The sequence below is a fragment of the Pan paniscus genome, chromosome 5 (assembly GCF_029289425.2).
Source record: "Pan paniscus chromosome 5, NHGRI_mPanPan1-v2.0_pri, whole genome shotgun sequence".
Classification (NCBI taxonomy): domain Eukaryota; kingdom Metazoa; phylum Chordata; class Mammalia; order Primates; family Hominidae; genus Pan; species Pan paniscus.
In genome coordinates, this window is record NC_073254.2 from 190,751,399 (window position 1) to 190,777,265 (window position 25,867).

The following is a 25,867-nucleotide window of genomic DNA, read 5'->3' on the forward strand; positions in this document are numbered from 1 at the left end:
GAATGCCTGACATACAGCAGTTGCTTGGGAAACAAAGTTTAGCTGGTGAGTGAACAAAAAGGTGCTGCAAGGCAGTGACCCTCCTGGATCTCTACACAGCTGCCTGAAACAAAACCCTGCATGCACCCTCCAAGAGAATTCTGAAAACCTGGAGCCTGCCACACACACAGAGAAATAAAACTCCTCTGCTTATGCCCCTAAGAGAATTCTTAAAACTAGGAAGCACCCCCATTTTGAAATAAAATTCTGCTTCACTCCCTAAGAGAATTCTTATAACTGGGAACCTAGGAACCCCCTCCTAGGTGGGATCCTAGTATAGCATGTGGCTGAATTCTACACTATAAATGTGCTGAATGTGGCCGAATTCTACACTGTAAATGTGCTGAGTGTGACTGAATTCTACACTGTAAATGTGCTGAGTGTGGCCGAATTCTACACTGTAAATGTGCTGAGTGTGGCCGAATTCTACTGTAAATGTGCTGAGTGTGGCTGAATTCTACACTGTAAACGTGCTGAGTGTGGCCGAATTCTACACTGTAAATGTGCTGAGTGTGGCCGAATTCTACACTGTAAACGTGCTGAGTGTGGCCGAATTCTACACTGTAAATGTGCTGAGTGTGGCCGAATTCTACACTGTAAATGTGCTGAGTGTGGCCGAATTCTACACTGTAAATGTGCTGAGTGTGGCCGAATTCTACACTGTAAATGTGCTGAGTGTGGCCGAATTCTACACTGTAAATGTGCTGAGTGTGACTGAATTCTACACTGTAAATGTGCTGAGTGTGGCCGAATTCTACACTGTAAATGTGCTGAGTGTGGCCGAATTCTACACTGTAAATGTGCTGAATGTGGCCGAATTCTACACTGTAAATGTGCTGAGTGTGGCCGAATTCTACACTGTAAATGTGCTGAATCTGGCTGAATTCTACACTGTAAACGTGCTGAGTGTGGCCGAATTCTACACTGTAAACGTGCTGAGTGTGGTCGAATTCTACACTGTAAATGTGCTGAATCTGGCTGAATTCTACACTGTAAACGTGCTGAGTGTGGCCGAATTCTACACTGTAAACGTGCTGAGTGTGGTCGAATTCTACACTGTAAACGTGCTGAGTGTGGCCGAATTCTACACTGTAAACGTGCTGAGTGTGGCCGAATTCTACACTGTAAACGTGCTGTGTGGCCGAATTCTACCCTGTAAACGTGCTGAGTGTGGCCGAATTCTACACTGTAAATGTGCTGAGTGTGGCCGAATTCTACACTGTAAACGTGCTGAGTGTGGTCGAATTCTACACTGTAAACGTGCTGAGTGTGGCCGAATTCTACACTGTAAACGTGCTGAGTGTGGCCGAATTCTACACTGTAAACGTGCTGTGTGGCCGAATTCTACCCTGTAAACGTGCTGTGTGGCCGAATTCTACCCTGTAAACGTGCTGAGTGTGGCCGAATTCTACACTGTAAACGTGCTGAGTGTGGCCGAATTCTACACTGTAAATGTGCTGAGTGTGGCCGAATTCTACACTGTAAACGTGCTGAGTGTGGCCGAATTCTACACTGTAAATGTGCTGAGTGTGGCCGAATTCTACACTGTAAACGTGCTGAGTGTGGCCGAATTCTACACTGTAAATGTGCTGAGTGTGGCCGAATTCTACACTGTAAACGTGCTGAGTGTGGCCGAATTCTACACTGTAAACGTGCTGTGTGGCCGAATTCTACCCTGTAAACGTGCTGAGTGTGGCCGAATTCTACACTGTAAACGTGCTGAGTGTGGTCGAATTCTACACTGTAAACGTGCTGTGTGGCCGAATTCTACACTGTAAATGTGCTGAGTGTGGCCGAATTCCACACTGTAAATGTGCTGAGTGTGGCCGAATTCTACACTGTAAACGTGCTGTGTGGCCGAATTCTACACTGTAAACGTGCTGAGTGTGGCCAAATTCTACACTGTAAACGTGCTGTGTGTGGCCGAATTCTACACTGTAAATGTGCTGAGTGTGGCTGAATTCTACACTGTAAATGTGCTGAGTGTGGCTGAATTCTACACTGTAAATGTGCTGAGTGTGGCTGAATTCTATACTGTAAATGTGCTGAATGTGGCTGAATTCTACACTGTAAATGTGCTGAGTGTGGCTGAATTCTACACTGTAAATGTGCTGAGTGTGGCTGAATTCTATACTGTAAATGTGCTGAATGTGGCTGAATTCTACACTGTAAATGTGCTGAGTGTGACTGAATTCTACACTGTAAATGTGCTGAATGTGGCTGATTTCTACAGTGTAAATGTGCTGAATGTGGCTGGATTCCACACTGTAAATGTGCTGAATGTGTCTGAATTTTATCCTTTGAAATGGTTAATGTTATGTTTCTTGAATTTCACCTCAATAAAAAATTCATTTAAAAAAATACGTTGTGACCGTAAGCCACTAACTTTGTGTTTTTAAATTTTTGCCGTGGATCCCTTTTTGGTGATCTGGTGAAGCCCACAGACCTCTTCTCACAATAATGTCCTTAAATGCAGAAAGTAAAATACACAAGATCAAAAAGGAAAACACGTGCACCAAAATACACCCATCAAATGAGCTTAATCATGGTACAGTCACACACGGGCCTCTTTAACACATCGTGGTGGTGTGATAGATACCGGTTTTCGTACAAGGCTCCTGGCTCATAACTCCCACGCCTCTTGTTACAGTCTTTTGTTATAACCTTGGCTGTGTTAGGTCTCAGGGGCAGCCTCTGACCTCTTGCCCCCTTTCAGATTAGAGTTCTGTCCCAAGGGAGGATTCTAATCTTCCCTGCCTTTCTGGTTGTGGGTCTAAGACCCTCCCATGAAGCAAGACCCCCTATAGCCTGTGGGAAGGCATGCTGATGTCTTGAAGCTTCCATAAAAACCCTAGAGGACTGGGATCCGGGAGCTTCCAGAGAGCTGAACATTTGGAGGTTCCTGGAGGGTGACACCCAGGAAGGACATAGAAGCTCTGTGTCCCTTCCCTATACCTTGACCTACCTTAGAAGCTCTGTGTCCCTTCCCTGTACCTTGATCTACCTTAGAAGCTCTGTGCCCCTTCCCTGTACCTAGACCTACCTTAGAAGCTCTGTGTCCCTTCCCTATACCTTGATCTACCTTAGAAGCTCTGTGTCCCTTCCCTGTACCTTGACCTACCTTAGAAGCTCTGTGTCCCTTCCCTGTACCTTGATCTACCTTAGAAGCTCTGTGTCCCTTCCCTGTACCTTGATCTACCTTAGAAGCTCTGTGTCCCTTCCCTATACGTTGACCTACCTTAGAAGCTCTGTGTCCCTTCCTACACCTTGACCTACCTTAGAAGCTCTGTGTCCCTTCCTACACCTTGACCTACCTTAGAAGCTCTGTGTCCCTTCCTACACCTTGATCTACCTTAGAAGCTCTGTGTCCCTTCCCTACACCTTGACCTACCTTAGAAGCTCTGTGTCCCTTCCCTGTACCTTGACCTACCTTAGAAGCTCTGTGTCCCTTCCCTGTACCTTGACCTACCTTAGAAGCTCTGTGTCCTTTCCCCTATATCTTGACCTACCTGTCTCTTCATCTGTATCCTTTGCAATAGCAATATCCTTTACAATAAATCAGTTAATGTGTTTCTCTGAGTTCTATGAGCTCCTCCAGCAAATTAATCGAACCCAAAGAGGGAGCCATGGGAAGCCCAACTTGAAGGCAGCCTGTTGGAAGTTCCAGAAGCCTGGGCCTGTGACTGGTGCAGGGGGCCGGCAGTCTTGGGGACTGAGCCCTCAACCTGTGATATCTGATGCTAACTCTGGGAAGATGGTGTCAGAACACCAGAGCACACTCAGCTGGCGTCAGCTGCTAGGTGTGTGGGGAAAACCCCACACATCTGGCCACAGAAGGCTTCTGTGCTGATGACTGCTGTGGTGTGAGAGCAGAGGAGAAACACGGTTTGAGGAGAGTTTTTCCCACACACACACATTAACAAGGTCTAGTTTGTTAATCCTAGTAACAATATGTAAGTCCAGTAACTATTGCAACTTTGAAGCAATGCTAAGCAGAAACGATGTTTCAAGTTATCTGCAACAATTATAATGTGATAGAAACTATCTCTGATTTCTCTTGGTGACAAAGTCACAGACACTTTAAGACCGCTACCATTTATTGCTTGCATGTATAATGGAAGGAAATGCTAACTTTCACTTAGAGGTTAGTGGGAAAAAATGTAATTTTTTCATTCAAGTTCATGAACACACTAAATTAAGAATCTGACCCTATTCTAAACATAAGAAATTTATTCTGAATTGCACGATCATTACATCAGTACTAACTTGTTAGTAATATATACTTGAACAAAAGAGCATACGTATGCCATACAATTTGACAAATAAATAACATTCCAAGTAAATTTATGTTAAAATGTAGTCTTGATGAGATGGACGAGGTTGGGAGTTTTTTCCAATGAGTTTTTCTGTGGGTGGCTAATACCTATTACTGGAATGATAGAGAGTCCAGCATCAATTATTTTCCTGGTGTTTATTTGTAGGGGTATAAGCATGGAGGAAACTTTGTCCACATACAGAGTTTCATTGAGCAACAGGACTCAATTGTTTGAACTCCTCCAGAGTTATATGTCAAAAATCACATGGTAGGCCGGGCACGGTGGCTCATGCCTGTAATCCCAGCACATTGGGAGGCCAAGGTGGGCAGATTGCTTAAGCCCAGGAGTTCAAGAATAGCCTGGACAACATGGCAAAACCCCATTTCTACAAAAAATACAAAAATTAGCTAGGTGTGGTGGTGAGCACCTGTAGTCCCAGCTACTCAGGAGGCTGAGGTGGGAAGACTGCCCAAGCCCAGGAAGCAGAAGTTGCAGTGAGCTGAGACTGCACCACTGGAATCCAGCCTGGATGATAGAACGAGGCTCTATCGCAACAACAACAACAACAAAATCATATGGACATGGTAGTATCTCATCAAGATTTATGTGTAATGCTCTATCAGTTGACAATTCAATTTGAATCTCCTCCAATTCTGATAAGAGAATTGGAAGCCAACTTTCTTGGGAAAAGTTTGTTTTTAGTTATTAAATACCACAAGACTTAGCAAATGTCCCTTTATTCTACCTGTTCCTCTTTCGCTTTACGACGCTGAGTGTCCCTGTGGTCTTGTGGTGTGCGACGCAGAGCTCAGGCCTCTGTTCTGTTGGCACAGACTGTAGAAGAGGCAGCACGGGCTTGGAGCCGGCACTCACGGGGGCTGGTTCCTGATCCCTGGATTTCTTTCTTGGTTTTTTTTTTTATTGTTACAATTTTGGATTTTATTGTGATCAAGATAACAACTCATTGGGCGGTTTTTAATATACAGTACTCGCATTTACATTTTAAAAGTGTAAAATTTCTGACTTCTGTATTAAGGATGAGTTTTAACAGGGCTAGTGCAGAGGCAAGCAGGTCAGTCAGAAGGTTATGGCAGTAATTCAGGCAGATGAGGAGGACTGACAAATGCTAATGGAGGAGGTAATGAGCACTGGTTAGGTCATAGTTGTTCTTCAAGTTCTCTGACTGTTAGCTTTCAGAGTTAGGGTTAATTAATCTATTTATTTATTTTGGTGAGGCAGGAGAGTTTCAAAAATTTAGGCTTTAATTTCTCTTGAAAAATTAGAAACTTTGGAAACGAATTCTGTGTCTAACTGACCTCATGGAAACAATTCAATATAGCTGACTCCATTATGTGAATTCTGACTGCAGCAAAAGCATCAGCTCTCTCTTACCAGGCCAGGTCTGTGGGGGTGCTACTGGGTCATTTCAGGAAGTTCAGCCTAGATCCTGCTCCTTCATCCATTTCGATGATGCTGGATTCTCCTAATCCCCGTATGACATTCCTGGCTGCTTAAACTAGCTGTAGTAGATGTACATATCTGCAAATAAACCCTGATCAATTTTAAAAAATGTCTATAGCCTGGGCTAGATGACAAGACCCCATCTCTTAAAAACAAAAGATTCCTATATATGCCTTGAACTGGGCCCTGACTGTGTCTTTCCAGTGGCGAGTCTTACACCAAGACTATGAATATGGACTCTGTCATCAGGTGCTATTGATTAACAAATCATTCTCTCTGGGCCTCTTTTTCTTACCTATAAAATGATAGGTGGTAGACTGAGTTATTGTTCAGTGAACACTCACTCCGAATCTCCCCTCCATAGGAGGGTCACGTGTCCACTCCTCACACAGGATTGCTTGGGCCAGTGGGGCCTGGGCAGGAGGGAAAGTGAGCCGTGTCTGCACCCAGCTGAAGGACAGCAGCATTTCTGCTCCCAGCAGCCCCACTCCCACCCCATGAGAAGAACCTGCCCGGGCTCCAGGCTCCAGATGAGACACATGGAATAGCCCAGGATTCTGCCATAAGACCCTGAGTGAGAAATGATGCATGTATATCACCAAGCACTGGGGTGATTTGGGCATTATCGTCGCAAAAGCTGGCAAAACCTCCAAGCGTAATTTTGAGAATAAAATGAGAAAATGCACAGGATATGCTGACCTGTGTTCTACCTACCAGAGTAAGCATCAAACATTGTTTCTGAAAACTTTCTACTGATTTCTGAAAGCTGACTGTTGGTAATTCCTTTTCTTCCAGGTTCTTCTTTCATCTTCTTTCATCCTTTATCAATCACAAAATTGTGGCTGAGGTATCCGGTTACAGCAGCTGTGTGGAACTCTGAGTGTTTCCCCTCATCTCACTCTTCCTCTGCCCTGACGATCCAGCACCCCACACAACACCTGGCAGAGAGGCAAACAAATGGCTTGGGCAGCTCTTCCGGACACCAAAAGGAGGTGAGAGTCCAGGACCCAAGGGGAGCCCCAGTGGACCCTCTTCAGGCTTCATCTCCTGGTCCCACATGTAGTGTTCTGTTGGCAGTTGAGGCAGAATTGGGCACTCCCAGGAAGGTGCATGATTTCAACAGAATTCTCAGAAAACTAATGATACAGAGTCATCTAAACATCAGTTGCATGAACAGGGGTCAGAGGACCATTCCACAATCAAGGATGAAAAGAGCAGCAAGGGCCTAGCCACACTCACGAAATGAGCAAAACTTGTCAGGGTGTTCCTACCACCCAGATCATCACAGATAAGACTGTTTCTCCATCAGGATGAACAGAAATGAGACCCTTACCCCACCAGGAGGAACAGGGGTGAGGCTCTTCACAGCGTCAGGATGAACAGGGGTGAGGCCCTTCACGGCATCGGGAGGAACGGGGGTGAGGCCCTTCACGGCGTCGGGAGGAACGGGGGTGAGGCCCTTCACGGCGTCGGGAGGACTGGAGCTGTACAGACTTCCCCAGCAGTTCTCAGAGCCTTCCCATCATCACTTAGCTGGTGCTGCCAGGGCCATCCACTAATCATGGACCCATCAAGGTCTAAACTGACACAGTCTTAGGCCCCTCAGGTGCCTCCTCCTCAGCTTGAGACATAAAAACCAAGTCTGGGTGGTCCAGGCCTCCCAGGAGCATCCTGACCTGCCTGTCACTGCCGCAGGCTCTCTGTGGCTGGTTGCTCTCCACCCATGAGGCTTTCCTCCTTTGTCTAATTTTATGCCTTTTGGATCACTGAACTATTCATAGTCTTACAGTAAAAATCTCTCTAAATTATCCTGAGTAATTTTATGTACTCACAAACCAAAGAATAGATTTGAGCACTCTCCCAATTATTCGCCCATCCTTAGGCCATGGAACATGGTGGGTTTGGGGAGGTGCTGGTTTCTTCATGCTTTCTATGTGCGATATCTTCCAGTTAATCCACTCTGCCTCCACACTGCTCTTCTGGGCCTGCCTCTTCACTTGGGTGGGATTTTATGGCATGCCATGGCAAACCTGAGGACAGAATTCAGCCTTGTCTTGTCCTGACAGCTCAGGGGCTGCGCAGGTCCTTGCTGGCTTCCTGCAGGCCCCGCCTCTGGTGGCCGTCTGACCTGGGCCGACACTGGGGACCTTGATAATGTCGGTGCAAAACTGTCTAGAGTCACTTCCAACGCAGATCTGGAATCTTCCTTCAACAGCCCTTTCCTACTTTCCTCAGTGGGGAGAGCGAGCAGCCCCTAAAATTAGACCAGTCTCTTTTTGGGAATTTGGAAGATTAGAGAAGAAACTGGGGAAACTAAACCTTCGACTGGATTTGAGAACCAGAGGGTCATATTTTTCACCATATCCTTTTAAGGTTGAGGAAAAGAGCTTGCGTATCACAGGCCTCCTCCTGTGAAGGCCCTGGGCTCGGATGGGTAAGCTAATACCTGGGACTGTGTGTGTCCCAGGTGAACATAGTTACCATATACCCTGGAGCCATGGAAAACAGTCCTGTCCCCCACTACCTCCCTGCGAGAAAGAAGAAATCCAACAATAAAACCAATGAGAGTATTTGCAGCTGGATCAACAGCTTGTTTCCTAGTGAAAAAGTCTCAAGGCAACGCAGCAGAAAGAACTGGAGGGAAGAGGGCCCTAGCCTTGAGTCAGAGAGAGAGGAGGACAGGGAGAAACAACTGAAATGTTAGATACTGACGGTTTCCCCAAAGCCTCCTAGAGGGCAGCAGTGACAGAAACTGCATTCCAGCTGAAGGGGATCCCAGAACAGGACGGTCAGCCAGGCCCCTGCTCTTTCTGGCAGAGTCTTTGCATAGGGACATTGGGCTCACAGAATGGGCTCCTAACCTGAGACAACCCCACCAGGCCCTTCTGGCTCTAAGCAGTCACCTTCACTGACTTCCGCTTCAAAACCATTCATGCTCTGAAATTGAAGAGAGCCACTTATTCTGGAAGACCTCCAGAACAACTTGGAAAAGGTTCAGAGCCCAGGGCCTCTGAGTACCTTGGTGGCTAGCACTGACTTGCCAGGACTTGGTTCACCCACTTCTAAAACGGCAGGAACACAGTGGCAGGGAGCCACACAGACTCAGTTTCCCTGCTGTGTACCAAGCATGGATCTCCTCCCACCCCAGCAGCTACAAGCATCTGGCTGTTGAATAATGGAATGGCTTAACTTAGTTACACCCCAAATATCTGAATGCTCCCCTAACAGGATATCGTATGAACTTCGATCCAGCAAAGGTTCCTCCTATAGCCAGAGCCCAGGAATCAAAGGAGAGACGTGAAAGTGGTCTCTCTTGCTGCAGTGTCTGATAACCCATGTGAGGACCTTTGCTGTGTGTCCCCTTAACTTTAGGCTGATTTAGAGGTTTTGGTTCTCAAAAGAAGACAGAATTGTTCTGATGAATTGAAGTTGAAACTGCCACCTGGTCATTTCACGCTCCTCATGCTACTGAATCAACAGACAAAGAAAGGGGTTACTGTGTGCCCTGGGATAATTGATCCCAGTTACCCAGGGGAAATTGGTTTGCTGCTAGGGAAGGAGAGAAGAGAGACTATGTCTGGAATTCAGGGATATTTCCAGATCCAAGTAAAGATGAATGGAAAATTAAGCAATGTACCAAAGGTACAATCACAAAGGATTCAGACCCTTCAGAAATGAAGGCTTGGATTACCTCACAATGTAAAAAAACTCCATCAAGCTGAGGCAACAGATAAGGGCAAATGGAATCCAGGGGGGAAAAGAAGTAGGAAAAGGAAATTATTATGCAAAAAAAATGAATCTAGGCACAGACCTTATACCTTTCTCAAAATTAACTCAAAATAGATTATAGACCTAAACATAAAACAAAGGCTGGATGCGGTGGCTCATACCTGTAATCCTAGCACTTTGGGAGGCCAAGGCGGGGGGATTGCCTAAACTCAGGAGTTCGAGACCAGCCTGGGCAATACGGTGAAACCTCATCTCTATTAAAATACAAAAATAAAAAAAAAAACAAATTAGCTGGGAGTGGTGGCGGGCGCCTGTACTCCCAGCTACTAGGAAGGCTGAGGTAGGAGAATCGCTTGAAACCGGAAGGCGGAGGTTGCAGTGAACCAAGGTCGCACAACTGCACTCCAGCCTGGTCGACAGAGCGAGACTCTGTCTAAAAAAAAAAAAAAAAAAAAAACTTCTAGAAGATAATGTAGGGGAAAATACTGAGACCTTAGGCTTGGCAATGAGTTTGTAAATACACCATAATAATGATGCATGAAGTGAAATGTTGGTAAGTTGGACTTTACTAAAATTAGAAGCTTCTGTTTTGTGAAAGACATTGTCAAGAGAATGAAAAGACAGGCAATGGACCAGGAGAAAATATTTGCAAAACACATTATGGCAAAGGGCTTGTATATAATGTACACAAAGAACTCCTCAAACTCAACAATTAAAAAGTAACCTTGTTAAAAATGGGGAAAATATCTGAACAGACCCTTCACTAAAGAAGATACACAGATGGCAAGTAAGTATATAAAAGATGTACCCAGAGTTTGAGGCTTCAGTGAGCCATGATTACACCACTGCATTGACGCCTGGGTGACTGAGACCCTCTCTCCAAAAAACAAATGAACAAAAGCCCAAAACAAATAAAAGACGGTCAATAACATATGTTATCAGGGACGTGCAAATTAAACCAATGAAATACCAGTTCATACCTATTAGAATGGCCACAATCTTTTAAAGTGACGTCAAACACTGGTGAGGATGTGTAGAAAGAGGAGCCCTCATTCATTGCTGGTGGGAATGCAAAACGGTGCAGCCACTTGGAAAGATAGTCTGTTTCTTACAAAACTAAGTGTTGTCTTCACATACAATCTGGCAATCATGCACCTAGGTATTTACTCAAATGAGTTGAAAAATATGTCCACAAAAAAAACTGCATACAAATGTTTAGCAGCTTTATTCATAATTACCAAAAACTGCCCTTCAGTAGGCTAGTGGGTTAACAAACTGTGGTATATCCAGACAATAAAATATTATTCAGCCATAAGAAGAAATGAGCTATGAAGCCGTGAATACGTGGCAGAACTTTAAATTCATGTCATGAGGTAAAAGAAACCAGTCTGAAAAGACAACATCCTATATGATTCCAATGACATGACAATCTGGAAAAGACAAAACTATGGAGACAATGAAAAGAGCAGTGGTCTCTAGAGGTTGAGAGAAGGAGGGAAAAAATGGGCAGAGCACAGGGGGGTTTAGGACAGTGAAGCTGTTCCATATGGAAGATTGGGAGAAGGAGGGAAAAATGGGCAGAGCACAGGTGGGTTTTAAGGCACTGAAGCTCTTCCATATGGTATTGTCATGATAGAGAAATGATATTCCTCCAAACCCATAGAAATTTGCAACACCAAGAGTGAACCCTACTGTAAAGCATGGACTTTAGTTAATAACAATAATGTATCAGTATGGTTTACTAACTGGAACAAATGTACCACACTAATGCAAAATGTGAACAATAAGAGAAAATGTGTGTGCTGAGAGGGGAGTGGTGTAATGTGAGAACTTTCTGCATATAGTTCAATTTTTCTGTAAGTCTAAAATTGTTCATTAAACATAATCTATTAGACAGGCATGGTGGCTGACACCTGTAATCCCAGCACTTTGGGAAGCCAAGGTGGGCAGATCACCTAAGGTGAGGAGTTCGAGACTAGCCTGGCCAACATAGTGAAACCCTGTCTCTACTAAAAATACAAAAAATTAGCCAGGCATGTTGGGGCACACCTGTAGCCCCAGCTACTCAGGAGGCTGAGACAGGAGAATCGCTTGAACCTGGGAGGCAGAGGTTGCAGTGAGCCAAGATTGCACCACTGCACACCAGCCTGGGTGACAGAGCAAGACTCAGTCTAAAAAAAAATAGTCTATTAATTTAAAGTGAAGAATAATGCATCAGTGGGCTGTAGAAAAAGTCTCAGATCTGATGAAAACTATAGGCCATAGATTCAAAAAACTCAACACAACTCAAGCACAAGAAACAAAAAAAATAAACCATGGTACATTATAAATTACTTAAAACCAATGATTAAAAAGAAAACACAAAAAACAGTCAAGAAACACACATAATGTGCAAAGGAACAGATTAGAATGGCAGCCAACTCCTCGTCAGAAATAATGCAAGACAGAAGGCAGTGGATCCACATTTTTCAAGTACCAACAGAACAACGCTGTCAACCTAGAATTCCATGCCTAGCAAAAATATCTTTCAAAAAACAAAGTAAAGACATTTTTAAACATATGGAGGTTGAAGGAACTTATCACCAGCAGACCTGCTCTACAAAATTGCTGTATACCTTTATATATATTTTTTTCTTTTCTTTTTTTTTCTTTTTGGCATGGTCTCACTCTGTCACCCAGGCTGGAGTGCAGTGGTGCAATCTTGGCTCACTGCAACTTCCACCTCTCAGGAAGAATCAAGAGATTCTCCTGCCTCAGCCTCCAGAGTAGGTGGGATTACAGGCATGTGCCACCATGCCCAGCTAGTTTTTCCACTTTTAGTAGAGGCAGGGTTTCACCATGTTGGCCAGGCTAGTCTCAAACTCCTGACCTCAAGTGATCCATCTGCCTCGCCCTCCCAAAATGCTGGGATTACAGGCATGAGCCACCATGCCTGGCCACTTTTCAATATTTTTAATACACATATAATCATATACAAATATAGATACAGAGACATATTTGACCTTTTGGGTCACTGTTTAACAAGCATGTAATAATTGTATCACTTTTCTGAAAATTGCCGTTCTCATTCAATAATACCTGATGGACATCCCTTGATGTCAGTGTTTTCATAGATATACAATACTCTCTGATGCATATATTCTGTAAATTACTAAATTTCTCTTTAAAAAGAATGTTATTGAGGTCAGCTGTGGCCCAGAGATAAGTTACAGGATAAATAAGGCCATAGCAGCTTTGAATTTTCTTCCTTTTGGGTATGTATGTGTTTATATATATTATTTTCCTCTGCTCTTTTCTTCCATTGTTTTACGTAATAATCACTGATGGTGGTTAACTTTACAACTTAGCTTTTAGATTTAGAACATTTGGGTGGGATTTTGCTTGGACTCAAGTGGGACTTTACGTCACACTGAGGTGGATGCAGCAACTAATGGAACTGTCATCTCGCCTTTCTGGCTGAGCAATGTCATTGGTACCAATTATGGCTGCATCTTATTGGGAATAAGCATGAGTTGTTTTGTGTGGCAGTTCAAATACGGGTAAAGGGAATCAATGGAAGCGAGTAGGAGGACTGTGCCTACTGTTTACCTTAGTCTCTCGACTCATTGTCTATATTCTGTTCTGTAATGCTGGCGCTAAAACTACATTTCTCAGTCTAGTTTGTGTTGCTGTAACAGAATATCTGAGACTGGATAATTTACAATGAACAGAAATTCATTTTCTTACCATTACGGAGGCCGGGGAGTCTAAGATCCAGGCAACAGCATTTGGCGAGGGTCGCGTTGCTGTGTCCTTTAATGATAGAAGGCAGATGGGCTGAGAAGGGAGGCAGGGCACAGACAAGAGGGGTCAAACTTACCCTTTCATGACAACATTAATTCCGCCCATGAGGTCAGAGTCCGCATGGCCTAATCACCCTCAAAGTTTCCACCTCTTAATACTGTCACACTGGCAGCTCAATTTTAGCACAAGTTTTTTGGAGGGGACAAACACTCAAACCACAGCACTCTGCAAACTGCACTTGCAAGATAGCTGGCTTTTATTACTTGCATTTCCCTTCATAGCAGGCTTCTTATTAGGTTCTGCCAATGGGAGCTCCTAGGAGTTTGAAAGATGAGGAGAGAGGAGCGACTTCCTCATATTCTCCTGTTTCTGTCAATTGGCTCCAGCCCCAGTTGAGTCCCACCCACTTCATGCTGAGCACCAGTGCCAAGGAACCCTGCTCTGAGCACTGCTTGCTTAGGTTCTGGTAACATTCCCTCTCTTTTTTTGCACCACCATCCCCAGCCACGGAGGGGCAGCTGCTTTAGTTCCTAATATCGGGGTTGTTTCCCCTCGCATTTTGCCCTTCCAGACTTCCAACACCTATGTAACCAATTCATCTGGTTAAATTCCCTCTGTTTGAATTACCAGTGCAGTTTTTACTTTCCTGTCTGGACCCTGACTGACACAAATCCCATCTCACACTGTGAATCTTAGAGCCTGAGTAACATAAGCCTACTTAACAAATGTCTGACATCACAACCTCAATCAGGGAGCTAAAAGTCAGTTAGCATGGTCCTCCAGTCTATAGATACAGTGAAAAGGGAATGCTCGTGCAACCCCCGTGACAAACAGTTCATGCCTTCGTAGCCCAGTACTGATTGCAGTGGAATTGCATTGCTGAGTACTTACTGAACATCAGCTACCACCTGGCCGTTACATTCACATAGAGAATGTGAGTGTAGAAGCTCTATCATCCCTGTCTGCCTTCAAGGTGCTTTTCACAGGGGAGGTCAATGTTCTCAACGTGGGACAGGTGCATGACAGAGTTATGTGCAAAATAATTTGGGAGGAAGAGGAAGAAAAGATTTACAATATCTCTTCCCTGCACTCACTCTCAGCACTCACCACCCGCTCACATACTATGCATTTGTTTACTGCCATAAAATATGAGCTCCATGAAGGAGCATGTTTTATCCACTTCACTCACGAAATAATTCCCAGTACATAGCAGAGTGACCAACACATGGTAGGTACTGAAGAAAAATTTTCAAATGAATTAATGAAATTATCAAACAAGTGAACAAAAAGATATGCTTGAAGAGGCTTTGTATAATATTAATACTATATCAATAAAGTGTGAACAATTTAAATAACAGTATATGATAGGAGCCGGGCACGATGGCTCACCCCTGTAATCCCAGCATTTTGGGAGGCCGAGGTGGTTGGATCACCTGAGGTCAGGAGTTCAAGATCAGCCTGGCCAACATGGTGAAACCCCGTCTCTACTAAAACACCAAAAATTAGCTGGGCATAGTGGTGGGCGCCTGTAATCCCAGCTACTCAGGAGGCTGAGACAGGAGATTCGCTTGAACCTGGGAGGGAGAAGTTGCAGTGAGCCGAGATCGTGCCATTGCACTCCAGCCTGGGCAACAATAGTGAAACTCTGTCTCAAAAAAAAAAAAAAAAAAAAAAAAAATATATATATATATATATACACACACACAGGATAGATTATATAACCTTTGGAAATATTTTGAGCCATGCATCCATTAAAAATAAAACTCTGGGTGGCTCGTGCCTTTAATCCCAGTCTTTGGAAGGCTGAAACAGGTGGATGCCTTGAACCCAAGAGTTTAAGATCAGCCTGGGCAACATGGTGAAGCCCTGATTTACAAAAAATAAAAAAATTTGCTAGGCATAGTGGCATGCACCTATAGTCCCAGCTACTCCAGTTACTCAGAAGGCTGAGGTGGGAAAAATCACTTGAGTCTGGGAGGTCAAGCCTGCAATGAGCCGTGATTGAGCCACAGCACTCCAGCCTGGGCAACGGAGTGAGACCCTGTCTCAAAAACAAATAAATAAAAATAAACAAATAAATCAACAAAACTCTAACAATGTGCTTGTGAACACAAAGTTGTTCATGATGCAACATTTTCTTTATTCTCTTTCCTTCCTTCTTTTTTTTTTTTTTTTTTTTTTTTTGAGACAAGGTCTTGCTCTGTAGCCCAGGCTGGAATGCAACAGTGCCATCTTGGCTCGCTGCAACCTCTGCCTCCCATGTTCAAGCCATTCTCCTGCCTCAGCCTCCCGAGTAGCTGGGACTATAGACATGCCACTAAGCCCAGCTAATTTTTGTATTTTTAGTAGAGACGGGGTTTCACCATGTTGGTCAGGCTGATCTCGAACTCCTGACCTTAGGTGATCCACCCACCTTGGCCTCCCGAAGTGCTGGGATTACAGGTGTGAGCCACTGCACCCAGCCAGCATTATTAAGTAAAGAATAAAAGCTCAAAAGAAAAGTTTGCTGTCCAAAGTTCATTCCTTTTTTCTAGGAACAGCACCAAAACTTGTTTCTAAGAACCACCTCTTTCCATCTTCACCACATGGTTGGTGGTTTGGCTCCTCAGGAGTGTCCCCTTGCATAAGCCAGTCAGCACATCCCACCCAACTGGCCACATCTGTGGCCATGGCACCCAATTATGAAAAATAAGATTGCAAGAGTTTCCTGAGGCTTCTGTAAAAAAGAAAATATGTTTCTTCTTAAGGAGCCACTCAGGATCCTCTCTTGCCCCGAGTGGTACAGAATGATGACAGGTACTTTGCTGCCATGTTTGATGGTTGGGGACAGTGGACCCAACAGCTCAGAGAGCAGAGTGAAGAGAAAGAGAAACCAACTCATTCAAGCCACTTATTCTTGTCTCCCAGAAGGTAACCCTGCTCTGGAGTTTCAGTTTGGTAAGTCTATGCATTCTGTTACTGCTTGGGTCCAGACGAATTGAGTTTCCTGTCGTTTGGGATTAAAGGAGTCTGGGCTGATATGCAGAGCATGATTCCAACTTGATTTTCTAAACGTATTTTAAATATACAATCAAAATTTTAGAAGTATCATCAAAACCCACTATTTTCACCTACCAATCCACTCCTCAGTGTCCAAGCGTTTGCTTTTATTCCTCCAAGAAATAGCTGTGATAGCCAGTGAGATTCATTTATACACAAATGGAAAGAGAGTTTCCAGATAAATCCTGCAAGAGATCACAGTGGCTTGAGCATGGTCGTGGTGGATGTGTGAGAGAGAGTGATGGGGAGTGTGTAGGAAAGGTCAAAAAGAATGTTGAAGAAAAGGTTAACAGTGGTTGTCTTGGTTAGTATATTGCTTTGTTTTTCTTTTTACTTATTTGTATTTTCTAAGCTTTCTAGAATAAACTTGTATTTTCTGGGTCATATTTCTGGGTCTCTGCCCTAGCTCACAGGATGGATATCATTATTGACATGATATCAATATAATTTTAATCTCAACCTAAGATAATACAGTACTCTGAGTTCCTAATTCTGTTTGCTTAAGTTGCAAATTCTTAGAAGTTACAACATGACTGGGGGGTTTTGCTAAATAGACTGAACAAAGCAAGAGACACAGATTGGGAGGTTTTGCTAAATAGACTGAACAAAGCAAGAACCTAGACTCTAATTCCAGGTTTTCTGTTCCACTCTAGCTTCAGACTTTACTCCTAATTTTTATTAATGTGAACATCTGAGCACACCAGAAAGAATAATAAGAACCACAGAGAAAGAAGGGTCCTCTAGAAGAATGATAATATCTTCTACATCAGAAATAGGAGCACTAGTATTATAGCATCTGGTAAAGTCATGAGGAAAGATCCTCCAAATAAGGGCTGTCCCAAACTATCTGCAGTTATGCTTTCCAAGCTTCCTGGTGTTGGCCCCATGTTTGGGGTGTACCAGGAGAGAGTGAGGGGTTCCAAGGGAAGGCCGGAGGTGCTGGGGATCTCAGGCATCATAAGTAACAATGACAAAAACACGGATGTGCAGAAATCAATAAGCCGAGACTCACTCAGGAGGCTTTGAGAAGCCAGTCGGTGCCTATGGACCAGGCTGAACATCTGTCAGGCAAGCAAAAAGCAAACAGAGAAGAACAAAGGGGAGTGGGATTATTTTCACTCAAGTTCTTCAGGCTCAGCAGGTGACATCCAAGCTGCTTGGCCTTCCTTCCTTCAGACACTGAAACTCCATGGAGGGTATGCTGCCCAGAAAACTCCAAACCAGCAACCCCAGCACAAAAGAAGGATGAAAACAAAGTGCAGATGGAAAATCCAGGCAGAGCCACACTGTGGCCATGTCAAAGCTTCGCACATCCTCGCTAATTTCCACAGAACCATTTTGTTTGAGTGGCAGAACCATCGATCTCCAAGGGGCGTAGAAGTCCAGTTAATCGAACTCTTACTCCACCGCTTTTTCATTCTTAAGGCCCGAAGTTGGGGAAAAGGAGGAAAGCGGAGCAGCCATGGGTCTTTGCAAAACGAACAGAGCTCAGAGATTGCCAGATCCCAGGCACAGGTGCAGCCATTAGTAACAAAAACAGCTCACAGTGGGAAGTCCATGCTATGCTACGTGCCAGCTTCTCTTACTGCCTTTAGTCTTCACCCAGCTGCTATGAGGTAGATTCTGCTACTATCCAGACCTTTGTGCACACTAGAGACACAAGGTGTCCCCTGGGGTTGGGAGTGGGGCTGCCACAAGTCTTCCCTAATCAACAGATGACAAAACTGCTCAGGAATTAGCCCAAATTCCCACAGCTGGTATGTGACTAGGTTATATTGCATTACAAACCTACCAACAAAATTAAGATCACCAAGTAATATTTATAAGGTGGCTTGGGGGTCAAGTTTTATGGGTTAAGTTTAGACACACCCATCACAATGATTTTTAAATATGTCCACAAATTCTTTGATATTCCTCCCTTCAAAAGGCAGTCTAATTCCTTTCCCCTTAAGCGTGGCAGTGCTTCACAACTCACTTCGTACAAATCGAACATGAAACAATGAAGAGGTGTCACTTGTCATAAGAAAGCATGTGTACCCTGCTCACTTTCTTGGGTTACTAGCTCTGGGGGAACCCAGCTGCCACTCAAGCAGCACTATGGAGAGTCCTCGTGGTGAGGAGCTGAAACCCCCACCCAACAGCCAATACCAACTGGCCAGGCATGGGATTCAGCCATTTTAGAAGCAGATCTTCCAACCAGGTCAAGGTCAAGGTCAAGCCTTCAGACGACTTCAGCCCTAGCTTCATGACAGTGTCCTAAGAGACCCTGAGCCCAAACTACCCAGCAAAGCTACACTTACAGACTGTGTTAGAGGATAACTGGTTATTGATTAAACCATTTAATTTGGGGGGTGATTTGTCATGCATCAATAGATAACTAAGACATCCACCTTTATCTACCTTATGCCTATTATGAGATACCACAATTGCCAAGGCTGAAATTTAACGTAAATGCCCTCTCCCTCTCGGTGAAACCAGAGACTCGCAGGCACTGTGGAATGACAAAGCTGACAAAGCTGTTCCCCAAACTCACGTCACTCTCCCAGGGCACAGCTGGACTGCACTTCTCAGCCCCCTTGCAGTTGGGTGCAATGGGACTGAGGTACGGTCAGTGGAATATGGGCCAAAGCGTTTATACTGCTTCCAAGCCTGACTAATAAAACCTTCCCAGGTGGCCTGCTATAAACTGAATGCACCCCAGAATTCACATGTTGAAGGCCTAATCCCGGTGTGACCATGTTTGGAGATAGGGCTTTTAGGAGGTAAAGTTAAACGAGGTCAAAAGAATAGGGCCGGGAGCCAACAGGATAGGAGGCCTTACAAGAAGAGGAAGAGAAGTGTTTCTCATTCCACATGCACACACCAAGGAAAGGCCAAGTGAGGACACAGCAAGAAGGCAGCCATCTGCAACCCAAGGAGAGAGCCCTCCCCAGAGCCTGACCCTGCTGATGCCTTGATCTCAGACTTCCAGCCTCCAGAACTGGGAGAAAATAAATTCCTGTTGTTTAAGTCACCCAGTCGTCTATGGTATTTTGTTATGGCAGCCTGAGCAGACTAAGACAGATACTCCATGTTCCCTCTTTTCCAATCTGCCTGCTGGATATTGAGACTCAGGATAACCTTGGAAATCACACATGGAAGGTGGCAGAACCTCCATCAGCTTGGGTGCCTGAATGTCTACATGGAGCAGAGACCTACCACCACCACTGCTATAACCACTCATCAGGAACTCCTACCATGAGCTTCACAAGATAGAAACTTCTATTGTGTTTTGCCACTAAAAGTTCAGGTTTGTTCATTATGGTAGCTAGTATTCTGTAACTAATACCTGTTACATTCATTGTGTTAATTATATCAGAGTTTCTTTGTATGTATGCTAACATTAGGGAATTAATTTATTTCACTAGTCTGTAGTTTCAACTCCCACAGACTGACTCAGAAAACAATGATATACAACTGCTTTTGGTGGGGGCCAGTTTCTTGTTCAGGATAATGCATTCCAGTGCCTATATGAGCCCAGGGCTGTGGTTTTGGGGGTGCCTGTTTGACTCTAATGGATGCCATCAGACAACTCTTGTTCACAGGGTGGGAAATCTTCACTTTTCAGTGAAATCTTTGAATGCTGGGTTAGAGACAAGGCACATGCAGGGTTGTCTAGTAATGCTAGAATACTAGGTATTCTAGTAATGTTTGCCATGCTTTCTCTCTTTCTGAAAGATATTAATCTCCTTCTACATCCAGGGCACATTAACACACTGTCCAAAATTCCCAAGGGGAATAGAACTTTCTTTCCCGTCATTGGGAAAGCCAAATTTTCCCATAGAATTCAGTATAGTGTTTGCTTACATGGATTATGGTGGTTACCATTTCCTAATCCCTAACCTGCAGGTCAAAAATCCACGTATATACGAATGCATTACTTGACTTATGTGCCTCAGTTCTCTTTTTTTTTTTTTTGACACAGAGTTTCACTCTGTCACTCAGGCTGGAGTGCAGTAGTGCTATCTCAGCTCACTGCAACCTCCATCTCCCAGGTTCAAGCAATACTCCTGCCTCAGCCTCCCGAGTAGCTGGGATTACAGGTATGCACCACCATGCCAGGCTACTTTTTGTATTTTCAGTAGAGATGTGGTTTCACCATGTTGGCCAGGCTGGTCTAGAACTCCTGACCTCAGGTGATCTGCCCACCTGGGCTTCACAAAGTGCTGGGATTACAGGCCTGAGCCACTGTGCCTTGTCAGTTTTTGACTGGGTTGGAGGAACTACAGAGGGGTGGTGAAAAGGAGGATGGGGTTGGAGGAACTACAGAGGGGTGGTGAAAAGGAGGATGGGGTTGGAGGAATTACAGAGGGGTGGTGAAAAGGAGGATGGGGTTGGAGGAATTACAGAGCGGTGGTGAAGAGGAGGATGGGGTTGGAAGAACTACAGAGCGGTGGTGAAAAGGAGGATGGGGTTGGAGGAACTACAGAGCGGTGGTGAAGAGGAGGATGGGGTTGGAGGAACTACAGAGGGGTGGTGAAAAGGAGGATGGGGTTGGAGGAACTACAGAGCGGTGGTGAAAAGGAGGATGGGGTTGGAGGAATTACAGAGCTGTGGTGAAAAGGAGGATGGGGTTGGAGGAATTACAGAGCGGTGGTGAAAAGGAGGATGGGGTTGGAGGAATTACAGAGCGGTGGTGAAGAGGAGGATGGGGTTGGAGGAATTACAGAGGGGTGGTGAAGAGGAGGATGGGGTTGGAGGAATTACAGAGGGGTGGTGAAGAGGAGGATGGGGTTGGAGGAATTACAGAGGGGTGGTGAAGAGGAGTATGGGGTTGGAGGAATTACAGAGGGGTGGTGAAAAGGAGGATGGGGTTGGAGGAATTACAGAGGGGTGGTGAAGAGGAGGATGGGGTTGGAGGAATTACAGAGGGGTGGTGAAAAGGAGGATGGGGTTGGAGGAATTACAGAGGGGTGGTGAAGAGGAGGATGGGGTTGGAGGAATTACAGAGGGGTGGTGAAGAGGAGGATGGGGTTGGAAGAACTACAGAGCGGTGGTGAAAAGGAGGATGGGGTTGGAGGAATTACAGAGGGGTGGTGAGAAGGAGGATGGGGTTGGAGGAATTACAGAGCGGTGGCGAAAAGGAGGATGGGGTTGGAGGAACTACAGAGCGGTGGTGAAGAGGAGGATGGGGTTGGAGGAACTACAGAGCGGTGGTGAAAAGGAGGATGGGGTTGGAGGAATTACAGAGGGGTGGTGAAAAGGAGGATGGGGTTGGAGGAACTACAGAGCGGTGGTGAAAAGGAGGATGGGGTTGGAGGAATTACAGAGCGGTGGTGAAAAGGAGGATGGGGTTGGAGGAATTACAGAGCTGTGGTGAAAAGGAGGATGGGGTTGGAGGAATTACAGAGCGGTGGTGAAAAGTAGGATGGGGTTGGAGGAATTACCGAGCTGTGGTGAAAAGGAGGATGGGGTTGGAGGAACTACAGAGGTGTGGTGAAAAGGAGGATGGGGTTGGAGGAACTACAGAGGTGTGGTGAAAAGGAGGATGGGGTTGGAGGAACTACAGAGCGGTGGTGAAAAGTAGGATGGGGTTGGAGGAATTACAGAGCTGTGGTGAAAAGGAGGATGGGGTTGGAGGAATTACAGAGGGGTGGTGAAGAGGAGGATGGGGTTGGAAGAACTACAGAGCGGTGGTGAAAAGGAGGATGGGGTTGGAGGAATTACAGAGGGGTGGTGAGAAGGAGGATGGGGTTGGAGGAATTACAGAGTGGTGGCGAAAAGGAGGATGGGGTTGGAGGAACTACAGAGCGGTGGTGAAGAGGAGGATGGGGTTGGAGGAACTACAGAGCGGTGGTGAAAAGGAGGATGGGGTTGGAGGAACTACAGAGGTGTGGTGAAAAGGAGGATGGGGTTGGAGGAACTACAGAGCGGTGGTGAAAAGGAGGATGGAGGGTCTAAGGGAATAGTAGGTAAGGCAGCCAGCAGAATGAATTGTTCTGTCTTCTGACAACAGGGCCCTGGTTGTCCTCTCAGAAACTACTGCTTCCTCTTCACATAACTGGAGAAAGCTGACCTTTACTCCCAGCTCCAGGACTAGGTCCTCAGTGGCTTAAGTCAATCAGCATTTCCCATCTTCCTGATCAGAGCCGTTACTTCAGGGACAGGCTTGTAGCCCAGTTAGAATCAATGATGTTAGAATACACAAGAGGCAAATACACAAGGCAAACCAGATAAATGAAGGAAAACTTGGATTCAGTGACTGGACCAAGTCTCGTCTGAAGTCGCTTTACTGTTTAAGCCATTTTTAGTTGGGTTTTTCTGTTACCTGTAACCTACAAAGTCCTGTAGACACAGTGAATCAAGACGTTGAGGCAGGAAAGCAGGGGAAGTCCAAGAAACTACAGGTTGTTCTAGAAGTTAAGCAAGCAACAGGAGATAAATCTGCAAAGATAGATTTTTAAATCATTGTAATAACTCCTTAAATGTAATAACAGCAGCTATTATTTATAGTGACCACTTATTTCATGTTAGGTATTCTTTTAGGTTGTATATGTTAATTGATTTACTTAGTCCAATGAAATAGATGCTACCATTATCCCTCCTTTTTAACAGATGTGGAAACTGAGGCATTGGATAGATTGACTTATCCAAGGTGGCACAGTTACTGAATGACAAAGCCAAGATTCACATTCTGTCTGAACTCTTAAACATTATGCTGTTGTTTGTAGTTTTCAGTGAACTGTAAGAAGCTAAAAGATCTGTAATCTTATAAGCTTTGGGGTCAGATTCAACTTCTTCCACTTTCTAGCTAGTGTGACTTTGGAAAAGAATTTAACCTCTCTGAGTCCCAGGTTCTCCATCTATGTGACAAAACAGAGTTGCTGTCTGCAATGAAATAATGATGGAAAGAGCCCAGCACCAAGGCGAGCACACAGCCAGGCTCCACTGCCTTCTCATGTTCCTGCCTCCTGCTGGGCCAGCTCATTGTCCTGGATTCTGGGCCGGTTGGGTTAACATGAAGCTCCTTTCTTACCTTTGTTGACCTACAGTGGCTAACAAAACCCAGTTGCAGACCCAGGAGGAGCAAGAAGCACTTTCCTTTTATGTCTGCAGCCCTAAGTAATCCTCCTCCCAGGGTCTCCCAGAGAGGGGAGACTGTCAGCTGTGCCCCTCCCCTTAAGCCCACTGCTCTGTTTGGCTCTTGCTCATAGACATATGGCAGGGGCTTTGTCTTCAAATATGTCTGCTTTCAAGTTGAATACAACCATTGTCTGAGCCTGGGCCCTCCAGGAATTTACTGATGAGGGCAGGTTGATGACGGGAGAGAATTTCAGTTGAAACTTTCCAGTTGGCTGGTTGTCAGCAGCTGAGATGGCCAGGGAGCTGACCTGGGCTGAGATTCCCAAACTACCCCTCTTTTTTTTTTTTTTTTTTTTTTTTTTTTTGAGACGGAGTCTCGCTCTGTCGCCCAGGCTGGAGTACAGTGGCTGGATCTCTGCTCACTGCAACCTCCACCTCCTGGGTTCAAGAGATTCTCCTGCCTCAGCCTCCCAAGTAGCTGGACTACAGGTATGTGCCACCACACCTGGCTAATTTTTGTCTATTTAGTAGAGACAGGGTTTCATCATTTTAGCCAGGCTGGTCTTGAACTCCTGACCTCAGGTGATCTGCCCACCTCGGCCTCCCAAAGTGCTGGGATTACAGGTGTGAGCCACCGCACCTGGCCTGAACTGCCCCTCTTGTGAGGAAGGTCCTGGACACTGTCCCCCACCTAGTCTGAAGACCCTCTTGGACACGTGGAGGCCCAGGGCATGGCTGTAAGGCTGGGGAGTGGAGTTGGGGTAGCCCACGGCTAACATGCGTGAACAGAATGAAGGGAGTAGCAAAGCAGGCAGGACCCACTGCATGGCTGCCCCAGGGCCAGAGTGACCAGGACACCCCAGGTGAAACAGAGTGGAATCTTGCTGCGGGCCTTCCTCTAACTTTTTGTTCTCGAATAGTCTTTGAGATTTATAGGGTAGTTGCAAAGATAGTACAGAGTTTCTATATATCCTCCACCCAGCTTCGCTAATGTCAAAATTCTGTGTAACCTTGGTACATGTACCAAAACTAAGAAATAACATTGGTTCTGTGAGTCCATAGATGGTAATTAATAAACAAATAAATACAATTAAAATAAATAAAAATTTGCATAGACACGTGTCAAAACTAAGAATGAACATTGGCATATGTATCAAAACCAAGAATGAACATTGGCACGTGTATGAAAACTAAGAGTTTATGTTGACATTTGTATCAAAACTAAGAATTAACATTAGCACATGTATCAAAACTAGCAGTTAACATTGGCACATCACCACTACTAAGCTCCAGACCATATTCAGATTTCGCCCGTTCTTTTGCCCCCGGACACATCCAGGACCCTGTGCTGCATTTAGTTGTTATGCCTTCTCAGGTACTCTGGTCTGTGACAGTTCCTCAGTCTTTCCTTGAATATCCCGTGAATTGGGTTTGTCTGTTGTTTCCTCATGATGAGATTGAGGTTGTGGGCTTTGGGGAAGAATGTGAGCTGCCCTTCCCCAGATAGCAATGTGACTTGGGTGATTTTAGCCTTCATCTCCTGGTTGAGGTGGGTCTGCCAGGTTTCTCCACTCTAAGTAACTAGTTTTTCTATTTAACATTCTGTTCTAAAGCCACTAAATCCAGCCCACACTCAGGGTTGGCGTGGAGAGGGAGCAAGGAAGGACTCACATGTATTGTTTGGAGTGCAGAGGCTTTTGAAAGCAAAAGATGTCTGTTTTGGGTGCCCCAGCTCAGACCACTGCTTTAGAGAGAGTTTCCATGAGGCTTGGGGCCCTTCTGTGGGCTCATGTTTCTTCAGAACAGCTAATTCTGAACTTTGGCAATCCTGATTGGAGCACTGTAGTGCCACCAGAGAGCTAATGAGAGACAGAGAAGGTATGGCACGTGGAGCCACCCCTACCCCCCCCCCACCCCGGAGGGTGTACCATAGTGTGAGTGGAAAAGCCTGTTCTCCAAAGCACCTTCCCTGCTGGGCCCGGCTAACACAGGCCCTCAGCCCACTCCAGACCCCTCCCTGCTGGCATTCCCTGACATCTGTCCCTGACCATCAGCCCCTCAGGAAGGTGGCCCTTCCCTACAAGACCCAAAGACCCCTGCATGACACTTAAGGCCTTCCAGGAAGCCTCCTGGCCTGTAGGCCCTTGAGACCCCCACTGGACCCTCCCTTTCTGTCCTGTTTGGTTTTCTGACTAAGCTTATCTCTGAGTTGTGGAACTGCAGTGCCCATAAGACACACCCCTCCCTAATTAGGAATGCAGGTTCACACCCACAGTGGGCTCTCTGGGGTGGGATGAGGGTCCTGACGAGAGAAGGGTCTGAAAACCTTAACCACCCAGAGTGGGCTCTCTGGGGTGGGATGAGGGTCCCGATGAGAGAGGGGTCTGAAACCCTTAACCAGGAGTGTTTTCTTCTGGCCTCTTGGCATTATATTTGTC

At 45.3% G+C, this 25,867-nt stretch overlaps 1 protein-coding gene across 3 annotated transcripts in view; it reads right to left on the reverse strand.

Annotated features, from left to right (window-relative positions):
* The window catches only part of LOC117980779 (uncharacterized), a 92,411-nt gene extending 75,377 nt beyond the window's left edge, over positions 1-17,034 (reverse strand). For all 3 annotated transcript variants that reach the window (XR_010112556.1, XM_063605565.1, XM_063605564.1), the window contains exons 1-2: positions 16,443-17,034; positions 13,272-13,361 (exon numbers count right to left, since the gene is read on the reverse strand). The gene's annotated coding sequence lies outside the window, so the exon portion shown is untranslated. The remainder of the gene's footprint in view (positions 1-13,271; positions 13,362-16,442) is intronic.
* Positions 17,035-25,867: the final 8,833 nt, after the last annotated feature.